The sequence below is a fragment of the Meleagris gallopavo genome, chromosome 5 (assembly GCF_905368555.1).
Source record: "Meleagris gallopavo chromosome 5, MGAL_WU_HG_1.1, whole genome shotgun sequence".
Classification (NCBI taxonomy): domain Eukaryota; kingdom Metazoa; phylum Chordata; class Aves; order Galliformes; family Phasianidae; genus Meleagris; species Meleagris gallopavo.
In genome coordinates this window covers 4,988,489-5,005,957 of record NC_139408.1, presented here as the reverse complement: position 1 = coordinate 5,005,957, position 17,469 = coordinate 4,988,489, and the positions used below count along the sequence as shown (strand labels likewise).

General features: G+C 36.5%; 1 protein-coding gene across 10 annotated transcripts in view; it reads right to left on the bottom strand.

The window, feature by feature from the left end:
• LOC100539913 (leucine zipper protein 2-like) overlaps nucleotides 1-17,469 on the bottom strand; it is a 251,299-nt gene that overhangs the window by 190,203 nt on the left and 43,627 nt on the right. For all 10 annotated transcript variants that reach the window (XM_085223953.1, XM_085223956.1, XM_085223954.1 and 7 more), the window contains exon 2: nucleotides 5,202-5,369. The gene's annotated coding sequence lies outside the window, so the exon portion shown is untranslated. The remainder of the gene's footprint in view (nucleotides 1-5,201; nucleotides 5,370-17,469) is intronic.

Sequence of the window (17,469 nt, the reverse complement as noted above, 5' to 3'; positions counted from 1 at the left end):
CTTCTGGAGACTTGATAGTTTCACTTGCTGGCTTCTTATCAATGAGTTCTCTTGACAGTTTGCTGTGATTACTTACATTTCTTGGTATTTTTTAAGCCTACCATATCTATCTTCATAGCTGGGAGGGCATGGAGTTAAACCTGAACTGTCTCCTCATCGTCTTTCCAGTAAAATATTTTACTGGATTTAAATAACAGCTTTAAACCTTTCTATTCCGTGCAGCTCCATCTCTATACAGATGATTTTTATGAAAGGCACTGTAGGGAAATCAATGTTGTTCATCTGTCAGACAAAATGTAGCTGTAATACATTTGTTGCTTCATTTTCACTTTGGCTGTTCTCTGAACAGAACCTCCAGTATTGCAAGAAATGGGAGCATGTTCTAAAGTCAGACTTGTGCTCCTGGACTATAGGAGCTGGTTCTGTCCAGTTCTTCAGAGAAAGACTTGGTGTAGCCCTGACTTAGTATTATGTACAAAGTAAATACAACTGGAGATTTCAGAGTTGAATTTTATAATCAATAACATTTTCATTTTTATGTTGAAAATGCAGTGAGTACCTTATAAGTTTATGGTTTCAGTATATGCCACAGACAGCAGAAAGAGTTCGTGGTTATTAAGAAAAATGATTTTGATGACATCATTTTAACATGAGGACATCAAAAACTATTAGTCCATAATTCAGCTGACCAGCTCTATTATTTTATGTCACAATTCAATCAATGAATAAAAATATGCATAAAGAAAGCAGAAAATATTATGCAATAGATATTTACTTGAAATATTTCCAACTTTCCAATTTAAACAAACACAAGAACAATAATTGTAAATCCAACAATCAGCACACAAGATCAGAACATGATCAAAACTGTAGACAGATCTTCTCTAGACTTCATCTTTTCTTCAAGTAAGGCTGTATCCCCCAGCATTTTGAGAGACCCCACACTCCCCCCCCCCTTTTTTTTTTTTTTTTTTCCAGATAAAGAGAGCTCAGGACTCTGTTTCTTTTGGGGATAAAGATGATTGAGCAAGCTTATTGGAGCATGCTCAATTTTCCTAACATTGACCAGTAGACCTCATAGAGAAAAATCTCTTAACCATATTAGACCAAGGGATAGATTCAATGTTTTTTATAGATTATAAGTTTGAAATTAGTTGTTACATAAATCTCATAGTATTTGTTTGATGATGTATATATGCATATATCTATGTATACAAGCATACATTTCCCTTACTCTTGAAAAGAAAAAAGTAACATCTGGTAGGAGTTTTTGTGGTCTGTACAATCCTCTTCACCCTCATAGAATGCTGGTGAAGCCTTCTGGTCCTATAGCCACTGGAAAATTGCTTGGTATGGCAGCAGAAAATCCTTCCCAGCCAACTCAGTAATGGTATCAGACTAGCATCTGGCTTAGCACTGGCCATCACTCTTCATGAAAATGTAAATGAGGAAAAGGGAAGAGAGAGGACGGATTTCCTACAGAGCTGAACTTTGAAGGATGAAAAAAGGCAGAGGTGGTCTTTCAGAGAGCCTTCTATCACCGACTACTGAATACTAAAGGATGAATTAGGATGAATCAACAAGATCAAAAAGAGAAAAAATTTCACACCTGTCCTGTATGCTACCATAATTAATACAGTCTCATCCAGACAAAAATAATAATCCAGCCACATGATCAGAAACCAAAATACCTATTTCTGTATATTCCCCAAAATTGCTATTGCGGATCTGAATTATGAAGAAGCATCTGTTTTAATGCCGAATAAAACTTAAATTTGAGTGTCTAGCAAATCTGAAATTTCACTGTGATCAAGAACATTACTCAAAGCATACCTAAATGCTAAAGTCCAGCTCAGATAAACCATTTGCATTGCTGAATACAAATGTCTTGGATCTCACAGGAGGCAGACTGCATGCATAGAGAAATAAAAGTACTTGATAGGAAAAGCTGCACAGCAAAAGCTAGACAATTCTTCAAATCTTTATCTATTCTTATTGGGGAAGTGACCACACCAGTTTCAGAAAGGAATTTCCACTGACATGAAATTGAGTTAAATTCACTGAAAAAAAAGTAGCAACAGACCTGCAGGGAAATTAAGAAGCTGTTTTACACATGATCTATTTTTATACCACTAGTTTAACATGATTAATTACTGCTCATGGAAGCAAGAATCTAAAAATGGAGATTGATTTTCTCCATGCACTACTCAATAGGAAGGAGCTCTTACAAAAGTACCCAGTCTCAAAGGTCCTGAATAATAAAGAAAAGAATCTGTAATGGCTCAAATGGCCCAGAGCATCTTCAGACTTGTACTTAACATATGTCATGTGCATTTGAGTGCACATGTCCAAAATGATAGGTTTCCACTTGTTGTAGATTGAATAACAGTGTAACTGTGAAACAGTTTAATTCTTTCACAAGATCTCAAGGCTTTTGCTCTTGAATTTTTTGCAAACCTGTTCCCACTTGATAAGACATCATTTCTTATGAGTGGAAAAGAAGTGGAAAATGCATTCAGTCACCTCTATGAGTTTGGATTTGTAAATTAGAATATGTGTATGTAACATATACATAAGTAAAAAATACCTATATATGCACACATAAAAAGCAAAATAAGGGAATTGCAATTAGATTATCCCTTCTCTACCAAAACATTTGTCCTCTGACAAAATAATGGGATTTCAGAACTCTCTCCTTCTCAGGTCATTGCACTTGCACACAGCTGATGCCACTAAATATGTGCCCGCAGCTGGGAGTTCCCCCACACTTGGAAATGTCCACTTCCAAAGGCAGTGCAGATCAACAGACAGAAAAACTGCTTGTAATTGATGGTCTGCCATTAATCATGCCAGCATCAAAACAGAACTGCTCAGCACCTCACAGGAGAGGAGTACTGCTATGTTATGAGCAGCCCACGCTGCACCAAGCTGCAGAATAGTGTGACTGCTGCCTCTGAGAACTGAGCCCTTGGCTAGGATGGTGGTGGAGCTGAATTATTGTTGCACGTATAGTACTGAATTTCACATCATAATAAGTTTAAAAAATAATCCTGAATGTCAAGGGATATTAGCAGAAGCCATTAAAACGTGCTCATATTGAATTCTCATGGTTATTTTTGCTTCTTTGACATTTTGACAGCTTGTTCTATATTGGCTGATACACAGGATGGTGAAGAAAGATTATGTGTGCAACATTTCATCCAGATGTCAGTTGCAATAGCAGCAGTGTTTTCAAACAACTTCAGCCTTGCTCTTGAGAACTCCCAGCTACCTTTCAGATCAATATCCAGTAATCTACACAGCTGGCAGAGATGTGTTCCCATTTTCACAGATGTTTCTCAGGAAATTCTTCTCATTTTCATTGCATGAGTTGTGTATTCTATTTTAGGAGGGTGAGCATGTCAAGATTTCATTTAAAGTTCCATGAAGCCTCTTGAAAACTGTTTTTTGGTTTGTTTTTCATTATTATTTCAATTTAAAAAGATATGTTAAGGTAGAAAAAATGCAAGTGTTTGAGCAAGACATTTTCTGATCATTTAAAATAAAAGTTTATGTATGTGTTCTTACAGAACAAGACTTCAAAATCAACATTTCAAAGCAGGGCACATTTCCAAGAAATTGGCTCCAGGATTATAAATGTAAAAAGTAGTGTGCAAAGTGATAATGTCAGTGGTTAGCTCCTAATGAGAATCTCAATAAAGACAGAGAAGAGCTGATGACCACTTCCGCCCTGCCAGCATACACAGCTTTGAACTGAGCAACTCATAGGTCTGCTTTTCTGTAAGGAGACAATTGAATTCTGAATTCAATAGCTCAAAGGAGAAAAGACTTTCCCCCTTATTTATGTTCTGGGATTTATGTAGCTGGTGTGATTTATTAGAAGTACTGCTGATTATAATCATACCTGCCTTGATTTATTGTTTCTCCTATGACGAGATTAACACATGGATAAGTGGAACCAAGTTCAATTTAACCTCTGTTCAAGGAGGTTCAGCTCCAACTCTGTGACATTTTGCTACTAAGAAAGGACTACAATGGTGAGAATTCTGGAAATTGTCTGAAAATTCTGAGAAGGTTCCTGAGACAAAAGGAGGGCTAATACAATTTTTAGTACCTCTGAAAACCTCTGAAAAATATGAACTGCAGGACGTGTTCTTCATTCAGTATACATCATTCTGGAAGATAATAAATAACATGAAGATAGAAAATATCTTCATAGAAACCTTTTGATAAAGATTTCTGTGTGTTTTCTTATGTCCCTGTCTCAGAGCTCTATGAGGACTCGGCCTTTTCCTGTCTTTTATCAATGGCTTTTTTGGCATAGGTGACTGCAGAGGGACTTACAGTAGTATATTTTGCTGCTTCCTAGACAGAATTCAAGTTGCCTTTCTCATCCTTGGCACCTCTGCATGTGCTTCTTTATCTTCTTCTAAGATATTCAGCTGTACAAATTGAAGTTTGTAAATTAGCGTCAGGCAAAGATGAGAGGTGTCTATGCATGAGCACACGGTTCAAAAGACAACCATGCTCTGAATGGCTGCAAGCAACGCATCCAGCCAAAAAGAAGAGCCTGAACTTAAAACACACAAAAACTCATGAAATATTTCTGATCAAAACTACTGAAAAATGACAGAGACAGAGCACTTCCTTGACAGCACTGATAGTGAAGCTATGTGAAAATCTGTGTTCTAAAATAACATAGGATTGCAGTACATTCTTAGAGATACGAACTTTTCTTAAATGGTCTCCAGAATCATACTAGAATCATTTATTTTGAGGAATTCATAGCAAAAACGTCCTTAAAACTTGCTCTTGTCTTTCTTTAAATAATAGGTAGATCTTCCCTTCAGGGAACTATCTTCATAGTCTTTCTACAATCAAATGATAAATACATATCAGATACAAATATTTACTCCATCTTTTTCATTCATTTTCTGTGTGTTTTAGAAAAATTCTAAAATTCTGCAATATTGAAGCCAGCTTTGACACCAGAGCAGAGCAGTCCAGGACACAATAACCCAGATGCTTCAGGGCTATATCTTTATATTCTAAGGTAGACAATAAAACCACCTTTTGGAGTTCTTCCTTCTCACTGTTTAGTTTACAACATTTTTATGAGAAGCAGTTGGAAATTTAAGATAATTTTACTTGCATAAGCATGGTTAACATAAGTTCTGACAGTGCTTTTAGTTTAGACTCACCTTCTACAGGTCTGGATGTCACAAATTGCTCATCATCTGATTACTTTTCCTTCAATTCTTGGATTTGTTTTTATTTCAGTCAGACACAGAACTGGTCCACTGCTCTGATCCACTGGTTTGTTCTAACAGCAACCATGGCTCGTATTTTATGTACAGAGACAATTGAAACTGCAAAAGAACAGGGCACAAAATTCTCAGAATTACTCTCTGAATTAAGTTTGTCAATGAATACATTAAAAGAAGCAGACATTCTGAAGGATGTATAAATAATGGTCATTTCAGAAAATGTGCATTTGTGAATCATTTTCCTTGTAAATGTCAGACTTACATGGTAGACTTTAAAGAGAAAAGATCTGTTTGCAGACGTGTTTATTTGGCCTGAAAAAAAAAAAAAAAAAAGAAAGATTTTGGGTTTTTTTCGTCTTCAATCTGTGGTAGAAATGGAAGCAGAAAATAGGCTGTATCTCACTGCCACTGAAACTTAAAGCTTCTCATTGATATAAATAACATAAGGAAGCTTTGAGGGGTGTGAGTGGGGAAAGATCACTAACAGTTTTATAGTGTCATTAACACATATCAATCAGACTTGTTGCCTTTTTTTTACCCAGAAGTTTATAATACAATACATGGAAGATGTATTCCACAGTCATGGTTTGCCGCAAGGGAAATTTCAGCTGGACATAGGGAAGGCTTTTTCATAACTAGGATAATTAAACAATGGGTCAGGCTGCCCAGAGAGGTTGTGGATGCCCCGTCCCTGGAGGTGTTCCAGGTCAGGCTGGATGGGGCCCTGGGCAGCCCGGTCTAGTATTAAATGTGGAGATTGGTGGCCCTGCCTGTGGCAGAGGGGTTGGAGCTTCATGATCCTTGCAGTCCCCTCCAACCCAAGCCATTCTATGATTCTATGAAACATCTTTAGAAATATTTTAAATTGAATCATCTCTTAGATCATGCCACAAGATTGAAATCAAAAGCATTAAACAAAAGTTCCTAGAATCGTAGAGTACCTCAGGTTGGAAAAGACCTTAAAGATCATCAAGTCCATGCACCTTTTTTATCTAAACATTCGATGAAATGAACATATACGTAAAGTATCACTTTCAAATAAATCCAATAGCCTTGAAAATCAGTTTTGAGAAAAATACCACAAGATGAGCTTTGAATGCAAGTGCACATTTCTAAGTATTGAAGAAAAACCACCACCATGCACTTGTAGCATGCAAAAGATTTGGAATTATGATTAGGTCAGTTGAAGGTTGGTCTTGGTGACTGTGAGGTTCTTTTCCAACCTAGATGACTCTATGATTTCAATGAATAAATGCACACAAGATACAGGTAATTCAGAGACATGTATACTTAAGCTAACTCTGATTCCATGCATGTGAAGTGCTGCAAATTTCTAACAAAAAGAGAGGAAATGGTGAAAGGTTTCTTTGAAATTATATCCTTTTTATACTTTGTTGTGAGAAAGATGCTCACAAAACAACAATTTCTTTTTCTTTTGAAGAATGAGTAGTCCCTGGAAAGCCAGAAGTGAGAGCAGCTCTTCCCTTCTCTGAATATGCTGGAATTGGAATTTACTTTCTGAAATTTTACCAACCTCCCAGCACTGTGCAACATTCTTGTTTCCTTCTCTTTTATCAGGTAGCATAAGATGACAAATCTTAAAATAATAAGGTTGGCTTGAAGGGTTTGGAAGGCTTCAGGAACAAGCTGTTTGGATATTTTTTTTCATATGCCTACTTAATCATCATTACTTTGACATGTATCAGGTAATACAAGGAGCACTAGGCTGAGTTTGTCCCTTATGTAACATTCATGACTTCACCAAAGGAAAAAAAAAAAAAAAAAAAAAAGAAGGAGAAATAGGTCTCTTAAAATAAATTTTTGAAGTAAGGGTTCACCTTGGCTATGAGGCTGATGGAAACAAACCTGTGACAAATCAATGACAGAAAGAGGATTTAAGAAAGAGGATTACTCTGTCAGCATTCTGTTGCATGTATTAGGTATAGTTTTTAAAAGAGGTTGAAGGAACAGTTGCTGAATTGATGATATTTTGTTCATAATTTAATGCAAAAGGAAAAAAAGATTTTTTTTTGCCTAGAGATAATTGCGCTGATCAAAGGTTTATGTTAATGAATGCCTAGCAAAGAATTTATTTTAATGGAAAGGAGAAGCACTGTAGTACTGGAGCAGCAGTCTCTCAGAGCAAATTCCTGAGTGGGTACCATCCTTTCTTTACAGCAACATAGAATGACTTTCAAGGTTCAATTCCTACTTCTCCCATAAGCTACAAAGACCAGACCTCCTTCAGGAAAGTGACATTTCTGTTAGTTAAAAGTCTTTTTACAAAGCAGCCAGTCAATTTTTAAAATAGGAAGCCTTTCTTTGGCCCCAGCTGAGCCAAGGCAGAAAATCTCCCATGAATCAGACGGCCTTGTGAAAATTTGGAAAATGTACAGTTTTGCTGAGCATCAGCAAACTGGTCTGTGGGTTTTGAGCTCTCCAGATGAGTGCTGTGAGAGGGAGGGACAGTCACAATCATCTTGCATCCATACAGCCAATAATTCAACTCTGAATGTCTTTCACATTGAAATCACAATAGTAGTTCAAGTTACAGGAATTACTTGTGCAAGTAGCCTGTATCCAATAGTACAAAAGTAAAAAGTTCATAACAGGTTTCATTGCCAAGGAAAAGCCTTAGCAATTCTTAGTGCTTATCCATAGAAATGAATGGTACTGCAGAGATAGAGTTTTGGACCAAAAAGCATTGGACCAACTTCTAGGTTTGCAATATATTTGAATCTTGTTCAGCAGTTCAATCTCTATTGAACATGAGCTGTTGAACCTAGTGCTTTATTATTATCATAAAAACCCCATTATTACATAGTGGGATTCAGTGTGATGCTACATAAGATAGTTCTCAAATACTAGCAAATTTTAAGACAAAATATGGCATTTTTGTTGTTCACTGTCGATACTGACAGCAATATCATTGAGCTAATGCCTTTAGAGTAAATACGTTTCTTGTGTCCTGTCCTGCTTTATCTGTGCAGCTGTTATTATATATCTTGACACATAGGCTTTAAGAACAAGAAAGAACAAGGGCAAACAACAAATCAAATAAACTATATTCCTGCGTAATTCTAACAGGCAACAATAACCAGTACTAAAATAAGATTTATATATATTTTTTTTATTTCACTGAACCACCACATGATTTTTCTTGCCTACCGATAAATAGAAAGAGATGGAAAATCACCTAGGCTGGTGATTTTCCTCTTTCTGATATGAGATTCATCTGTTTTTATGGGTTGCTTCCTTTCTCAGAAGTGCCTTTCAGGCTATTTGGCACAATGCTGGAACCATCAAGTTTCAGGGATTATTTCCTGGTTTTAAGTTCTGTATGCTCTCAGGAATAATTTAAGAAGAAACTGTGTAGATAAGTTGGTAACACTGCAGGGAGGAAAATGAAGAAAGATGAGAAAATGGGTCAGCTTTTTGAGCTCAGATCTGGGTGAGCTCCATAGTGAAACATGCATACTTATGGTGAGGTTTTAACAAATCTCAGGATGATTTTCAACAGATGAATAGCCAAAAGGAAAGAATTAGTTAGGAACGCATGAATTTTTCACCATTATTCTTTCTGTGTTTCACTTTTTAAAATGTAGACACCCTTAATTTCTAGCTTAAATAAAAGTTCACACTGCTCCCCAAGAAATCACATTTTAGCACAGAATAATTTACAAGTTTTCCTGTAGTATTCTAGAACTGTCAATTTTTTTTCCTCTTCTTTTTCTTTGAAACTCAATGGCAATGTATACTGAGCAAGGGAGAAATCCTTTTCTCCTCATGAATGCAGTCTGCCCCATGAGGCACCTGTCTGATACCCAGTTCAGTGTTATAGTAAGATTGGATAACTAAAGCAGAAATGCTACACAGCACTTGGATTGTAATTTATGCAGGATTAGTCTTTAGGCAGAAAAGTTCATCACACATTCGACTTGAACTACAGAGCTGAAATTACTGATTCAGTAAGTTCACGCAGAACAAGTCTTCCTTCAGGCAGTTGTTACAAAGCATTAATGATCCAGTGAATAGGCCATTGAAATCATGCATGGTATATTCACAGACAATTTCTGTACGCTTGGCAGGGTACTGTGGGTCTTGCTTTATTGGAGACTGAATCCCACCTTTGGATAACTCCCATTTGAATTCTTAGTAATTTCCTTAGCTTTAAATAGCCATAAGGCTGGCTTTATTATTCTCCATCACAGCATTATTTATCACTCAGAATAACAGTAACCTTTTTTAGACCAGAAAGCTCCATGTCATCTGCTACATTAAACAAATGCTAAATAAATAAATAAATAAAAGAACAAAAACAACAACAAAAAAGATTGAATGGCCTTTTATGGCCTCGCATAGCAGAAAGACCCAACGGTCCTTGCAGCCAGGAGGAACAGACCATGTGGGCCATGGGTATACAACCTTTTGTCTTGTCTGTGCTGCACTGAGTGAAGAGGAATTGTGCTGGGCTGCATGCAAAATATATAATAGATTTAACATAGAGAAGAAACAAAACTTATATATTTAATTTTTTTAAAATTAAAATGTAAAAAACAGGAGCAAAACCATAAAACTAATGGGATATTGACCTTGTTTTTGTTGAAACCAATGCATCAATATCTGGTTCAATGGAAATGGTTGCAATTCTTAGTGAGATCTCACGGTGTTCATCAGAGATTTCTGATGAAATATTCTTCCTGTGAAAATGTTTGTTCACAAACGTACATATCACCAGTAGAAAAAAAAATCATTACTTTTGCATGATCTCGTCTCTGGAGTAATTATTAGCAACTATTAACAGTAACGTCACATTTTAGTAACGTACTGTAATATTAGTACTGCAACCAGTGAGATATATCAGTAAGTGAACACTTATGTCAGTTTAATAATATTTCCTAATCCAAGAATGCTTCTTCTTCCTATCTCCATCCTCTCTCCATTCCATCGTCATCATCTAACAGCAGATAGGAAAAGAACAAAAAGACATAATTCCTGAAGAAAACAAACTCTTTTAAGGAAAAAAATGAAATATAAGATCAGGATGACCCAACTAAGCTTAACTTGCTTGAGCACCTACTCAATTTTTGCCTAAGTAGAGGAAACAAGTAAACTCCTTTGACTTGTACAAAGCTCAGAATCCTGAACTCAACAATATGGGCTGGAAGTAAGAGTGCTGGAAAACTCTCACTTAACACAACTTAGAAGTAGGCTCTGCAACAATGTGGAAAGCTAACCCTTTAAAATTCTTCTGTGAGAAAAGTGTTTCATGACTATTTCATCATTGTCACTGAGACCACCAGGAAGCCTAGGTGCAGTTGTTTAAATATAAATCTTTGTAGAACACCTCTGTCCTAAGCAAGGTCTCAGACATCCAGGTATCACTTGCGCTCTTTATGACTGGGGAGGCCATCTGGACATCCTTCAATCCAGAGACTCAAGCACCCATTTTATGGGAGAAACAGAAAGCACATATCAAATTTCAACCAACGTCAACTGAAGTAAATGAATTTTCTTTTAATTTAATAGGGTGTGGCACATTCTTTTTTTTTTTTTTTTTAAGTAATAGAACATGAAGGAATGGAGAGATTCAAATAACATTAAGTGATCCACCAAGATCTCTAATGGAAGAAAGAAAGAATGATAGAATTTCAGGTCAGTAGCCTAACCCCAAAAGAAACACAGCAGTGTATAACAGAACATGAAAAATGCAGTAGAAGGAATGCAGTGATCATGTGTTGTCACCACTCAGCTTAGAACATGAAACATTTAAGATGTAAACAAAACTAATCTGTCCAACATGCTGCTAGTATGGCAGGACATCATGTTATCATTTTGCACTACTGAGAGAGTTTTTATTCAGATTGCGTGAACCAACTTCTGCTGTGTTGCAGTGTGAAATGATTAAGGTATAAATGAATTAAGAAATTACAAATTCATTATTTATGTTTCTTCACAGGGAATAATTCTGAGGAAGTTACTCAGACTGCTTCCATGCTTAAACTTGGACTTTCATCCTTCCCTCGATAAAGTTCAGTAAATCAGGTATCTGCCTGAATTGTTAAAAAAATAATCAGCCTTCTTAACAAATTCAGTACACTTAAAGCTCAAAATTAACATGATCTGTCAAATATAGAATAAACTTTTCTAAAACTTCTGTCTCATCTTTCATGTTTCTTAAAGTCACATTTCACTCAATCATAATTTGCAATAAGACCGTATTACTCTTTATCATAAGGTCTTGGCAAACAAGGCTTATTCTGCACTAAATATTTGGGATATCTCTATTAGAAGATACAGACTTTTCCAGGTGTGCATGAAAATAACCCAGAGGTTCTCTCTACCCACCCAAGTTGCTAATATTTTCACTTTAATAAAGTACAATTTCACCACTTTCCCTGTGTCTTGGGACAAATTTTAACTGCGTTTCTTCATTTCTGTTTGCCAGCCACCCAACACACTTATTTCTCAGGAGCCTGTTCTTCTTTATTCATGCTAGAAGCTAAACTTCATTAAAATAATACAAAATCTATGGAGCTGAAGACTAAACAAAGGTTTTAGATAAAACCTTATGAAATTAAGTTGACCTTCTACTCAATCTTTCTGTGCAAACACCGCATCCAAATTAAGTGCTTGTAGGAAATCCCACTGATTTGCAGCAGCCATATATTTTTACAACCAAAACCTTTAGAAGGTTCCTAGTTGCAACATAGGAGGTCTTATGGATTAGCAGCAATACTGTGACATCATTATTTTTACAGAATTGCAAGCTAAAACATGAAGCATTGACTATCTAGGTAAAAATAAATATCCGATCTCCTACAAAATTACAGAGAGCATGATATTTTTTCATCTGTTTTGTAAAAATTTTAGGACTGAATCCTGCAACACTGATACCAGTAGGAATAACAGAACAGAAAAAGCATCACAACCTTGCAGTGTAGTCATTCCTCAGTTTTAGTATTATTATTCCTTTTGGAGATCCCAGACTAGCACAGCACACTTGTTAAGGATGAAAGTAGAACAAAGAGAACATGCATCCTGAGTTTAGTCTTACAAAAAGCCCATAATTGCAAAGTTACATAAATGATAGGAAGTCTACTAGCATGTCAGTTTGAGCTGTAAAGCAAGTTTAATTTTAATTAATTTTAATTTGCTGCTTTAGTCTGCCTGTGTCTCGTGAACACTGAACTAAGGATGTACTGATAAATAGATATTAGTAAATTAAAATGTCATGATTTGCCAACACTTTCTTAATGTGGCCTATTTAACTATAACAGGTAAACATCTACTTGGAAAAAAGTTTTTTTTTGTAATCATAAATGATCAAATAGCCTAGTCTGAAACATTTTCCATTTGTTCTATTTGTCTCTTAGCTTCTGAAGTATTATTTTCCTGTACATTTGTCTGCCAGGCAATGAACAGATTACTTGACAAACACACTCACCATTCAATCCCATAATTTACACACTAAACTAAGCTTTTAAATTGTGTAGTAACTCACAGTAAAGATTTAAGGAGAATGTCAGAAGGTACAACTTCATTTGTTTTCCTATCAGAAGCCTAGGTGAAGAGCAATTCCAAGAGAGTAGTGTTTCCGGGACAGAAAGATATTCAAGAAATAATATCTATTGAATTAACGTGTCCAGGGATGTATAGAGATTACCAAATCAGAAGTTCATAAACATCTCGGTGCTGAAAGATGTTTAAGTCAACTTCATAGAATCATAGAATGGCCTGGGTTGAAAAGGAATTCATTGATCATCTAGTTTCAACTCCCCTGCTATGTGCAGGGTCACCAACCACCAGACCAGGCTGCCCCGAGCCACAGCCAGCCTGGCCTTGAATGCTTCCAGAGATGGGGCATCCACAACTTCATGCTTCTACTTCTCATTAATCTAACAGCGGTTGGCCACCTATGTATCTTCAAGGATTGAAACTCAGTTTTCTGACTAAGGTAAATCCTTGCACAAGCACCTGTTTAATGGGTAATCCCACTGATTTTTCATCTTTTAACATATGACCTGCCAATATTTTTAAGGTTTGCCAATATTTGCTGGGAATGGCTTACTTGAATATTTAGAACTTTAACTAGGAAGCATTTTGGCTTTCTATCAGTCATCATCCGTCACGCATGAAGGGATTAAACCTTCATTCTCATCATGCTAATAGCCTGTTAAAATCAGCAAGCAATGTCACAGCTTGCTATGAAATGTGAAGTGCAAAGCATAACTCAGAGCCACTTGTTTTTAGCATGGTTTTACATCTAAAGGAAATGAAAGATTTACACCACCAAGGAAAGGCCAAGCCACCTGCTCATCTTTGTCTCACACACCCTTGCTAAGGTGCCTGAACCCTTTTGTAGAGTCAATTTCCTGATTCAGTTTCTCTTCTAAGAGGGAAAGCAGCAGTAATAGATGAGTATGAATAGTTTCACAATGGGACATACTATGTAAACTGCCATCGAAAATGTAGTTATTAGCTTGGATATCAGGGGGAAGTTCTTTACTATGAGAGTGGTGAGGTGCTGGAACAGCTGCCCAGAGAGGTTGTGGATGCCCCGTCCCTGGAGGTGTTCAAGACCAGACTGGATGGGGCCCTGGGCAGCCTGGTCTGGTATTAAACATGGAGGTTGGCAGCCTTGAATGCAGCAGGGGAGTTGGAGCATGATGATCCTTGGGGTCCCTTCCAACCAAAGCCATTTTATGATTCTATGATAAAGCACTTAAGACTTCAGATTTAATCATCCCTAAGCATGTAATGCAACTGTACATTTTCTATGTTCATTATTAGTCTGTATACAGACTATAATTTTGCATATAGTTACTTCTGAAATAAAGGTGTGGTTATTTTTATTCCTGCTAATTAGCACCGTTCTTTGTTCTCACTCCTACAACAGATTTTCCCTTTTTATTTAAACATACAACATATTTAAGCTTCGGAACTTAGGAATTCTCCAGTATATATATATGAATATATATATGAATAAAATATTCTTACTTCAGATATTAACTTTTCATACGCTGTGATTCATTCTATGATATTCACCTCAGCCTCTCCCTACTGAAGAATAGCTTCACATAGTCTCCATAATAGTATGCAGTGCGCTCTCTGAACCCATGAAAAGTTATCTTTCTTTACTATCTAACTAAGGAACTCAATTGCTCTGTTTTTGCTGCCTTTTTCTTTTCTTTTTTTTTTTTTTTTTTTTTTTTACCCTTAGAAATTTATTCCCAGGCAGTTAGGAATTGAGGACACTGCAACCTGCTTTAAAATATTCCACAGAGCAATAAACAGCCAAATTAGTACAATGAATTATTCATTGCAGATTATTTGTTCTATTTTTTTTTTCCAGAACACATTGCATACCACATAATTGCCATTTCACATTCTTCTCTTAATGTTGATCTGGGGGCTTGATTTTATTTTTCTGTTTTCCATTCTTCCTCATCTTCTTTCTGCATTATGATGCTATTTCACTAAAATATCCTTTCACAACTAAATTCCAAATGTTGGTTTTTTTTTTTTTTTTTTTTTTTTTTTTTTTTTTTTTTGTGAAACATAAGGCCACTCACAGCCAATGGAGCTCTTACCATCAGATACATGGAGAGCTGAGGGTGAACCTGTATCTTCTGGACATGGAAATGGTGTAAGCCATCCACACATTCACAGTTCTGCCTCTCCAATCAGATACAGCATATTTGGGTCTGTGATTACTCTCTTGGCCTGGGGTAAACCTTGGGGGTTTGCAGGTGGAATCACTGGCCTGTAGATAAGGATGTGAATATTTGGTTTAAAGAAAAGGTCGCAAATATTAAAAGCTATTTCTGAAGTTGGATGCCCCAACTCTGGAGGCATTCTAGGCCAGGCTGAATGTGGCTCTGGGCAGCCTAGTTTAGTGGTTGGTGACCCTGCACATGGCACGGGGCTTGAAACAAAATGATCTTTGAGGTCCTTTTCAACGCAGGCCATTCTACGGTTGTATGAAGTTACATCCATTAGAGCTGCTACAATTTCCCTATTGATATTTTTGCTCCCAGGTTTATCTATTCATTGCTGTGTAATTAGAAATTAGAGTTTCAGACAAAGAATGGGGTGGGTGGAAATAGCAGGAAAATATGTGAGAAGTCCCAAATATCAGATTCTCCTCTAATGGAAAAGATCATATAATGTCCTAGTTGCTTACATGTCCTAGTTGCCCAGATTTCCTCATGCTTAATTTATTTGACTTTTTTTTTTTCCTAAAAAGACCTGCTGCTTTTTAAATAAGAGAAAATGATTGCTTAGTGACTGAAACATTATTATTGTATACTATTAGCAGAAGCTGAATCTACAGTGCAAGAATATATTCCTCAACATTTTGATTAATTGCAAAATCAGATTTATCACACTGTGTGTTCCATTCCCTCCCTATTAGTTATATTAGTGCTTAGATAAATTATGCCTCATTCATACAGAAGCATAGAAAAATTGTTTGAATTTTAATTACTTCCTTGGTTTTTTTTTTCCCCCCACTTATTAATTTTTTTTGTTTTTTGTTTTTTGTTTTTTTTGGTATAAGTTTCTCAAAAGGAGAAATGGTAATGCACAGTTCTCAAACTTTTCTGTGATAAATGAACTCTGCTCCCAGAACTTTCTATTTACTTTTCTTTGGGAGAATCAGAGTAACACTAGCTCATTACCACTCTGTTTTCCTACAGTTTTGATTATCCAACCTGGAGAAGAAAATATATCACTCAAGTGACTAATCATGAGGAGATAATTACTAATAACCAGCACAGTCCATAGCAGGAAATTACAATCTTCCTACACAGTTTTTACCTTTCTTGCCATCAGAACGGGCCAACATGCACTAAAAAAGTACACAATATAAACTATTTAAGGTCTCCAGAGGAGGGCAGGAAAGCGTCCCTCAACACTCCTCTATTGAGTACTGGTGCCGTACCATATAAGCACTACCACCGGTTAATTATCTTTCCTTTTTAGCATTCAAGTAGTGGAAATGGCAACAGAGGTTTGAACAAAAGTCCCAGAATGGGGGTATTTTTCTGGCCTCAGTTTCCTGGGAGTGGTGCTATACATCTCCATACTGAGCTGGACACCACAGTTCATCTAAACACATCCAGTTGCTGGATAATTTTCTGGAGCAAAGAATGTAGAGAACCTCTCTCTTTCCTCTTGGTTATCCTCCCAAACAAAGTCACTGGAAAGCCTAACAAAATAGAACCACAATAGTTTCCAACCCTCATGGGAGAAGAAATTTTTTTTTTCTATTTTATGTTACAGCTTATTGTATAGTTTTATCTTTTTAAGAGTAACGTTTATTGCACTGGAGTATGCCTAGCAGTAAACAGCTCTGCAGCTATCAGCTGCCTCAGCTTTACTCCAGCATTTAACCAATACCTGATGCCTCTATGCTTTTTATACTTAGGACCATATGCACCATCCCCTTTCAATTTAGGAAGGGCTTAGGAATATCAATATATTCATTACATTTACAGGCAAGTTTTAGTGTATTGCCTTATTGACAATTTTTTTTTCTTTTTTCTGAGTTGTCAGTAGCTCTGTCTGACCATGCATCTGACAGGAAAAGGAGAAGGCATCTCTTTTTACTTGCGGGAATATTTGAAGGGCAGGAGTTATAATCACAGATATTCAGAGCATCAAAATGAGAATACACCACAATCAAAATCAGATACCAACGATTTGATGTTGCCTCCATTATAAGCATGCTGTGTGTTCCATCACATTAAACTACATTCAATGCTCCTGTTAAAAGCAATGTGAAACTGGAAAATCTTTACCAGTTTCAGCATCTAAGTATAATTTCAGTGCCTTTGCTTATGCAGTGCAGTGTTACTAGATGGGAGCCACTAAAAGAACACAATTCAAAGGGATTCTTCTCTTTTGTAGAATCAAAGAATCGCTCAGGTTGTAAAAGACCTTAAAGATCATCAAGTCTAACCACAACCTAACAATACTACCCTAACTCTAATAACCCTCTGCTAAATCATGTCCCTGAGCACCACATCCAAATGGTTTTTAAACACATGCAGGGATATTTCAGCTTTACCTTTCAAACTGGAGGCTGAATGGCTGCCTGAATGGGCAGGACCTTACAGATATACAGACCCACTTTGCCCAAAACACAAATCAATCTGAAGTCATAGGTTCTTTGCATCTTTGTAGCTTTCTTTTCCTA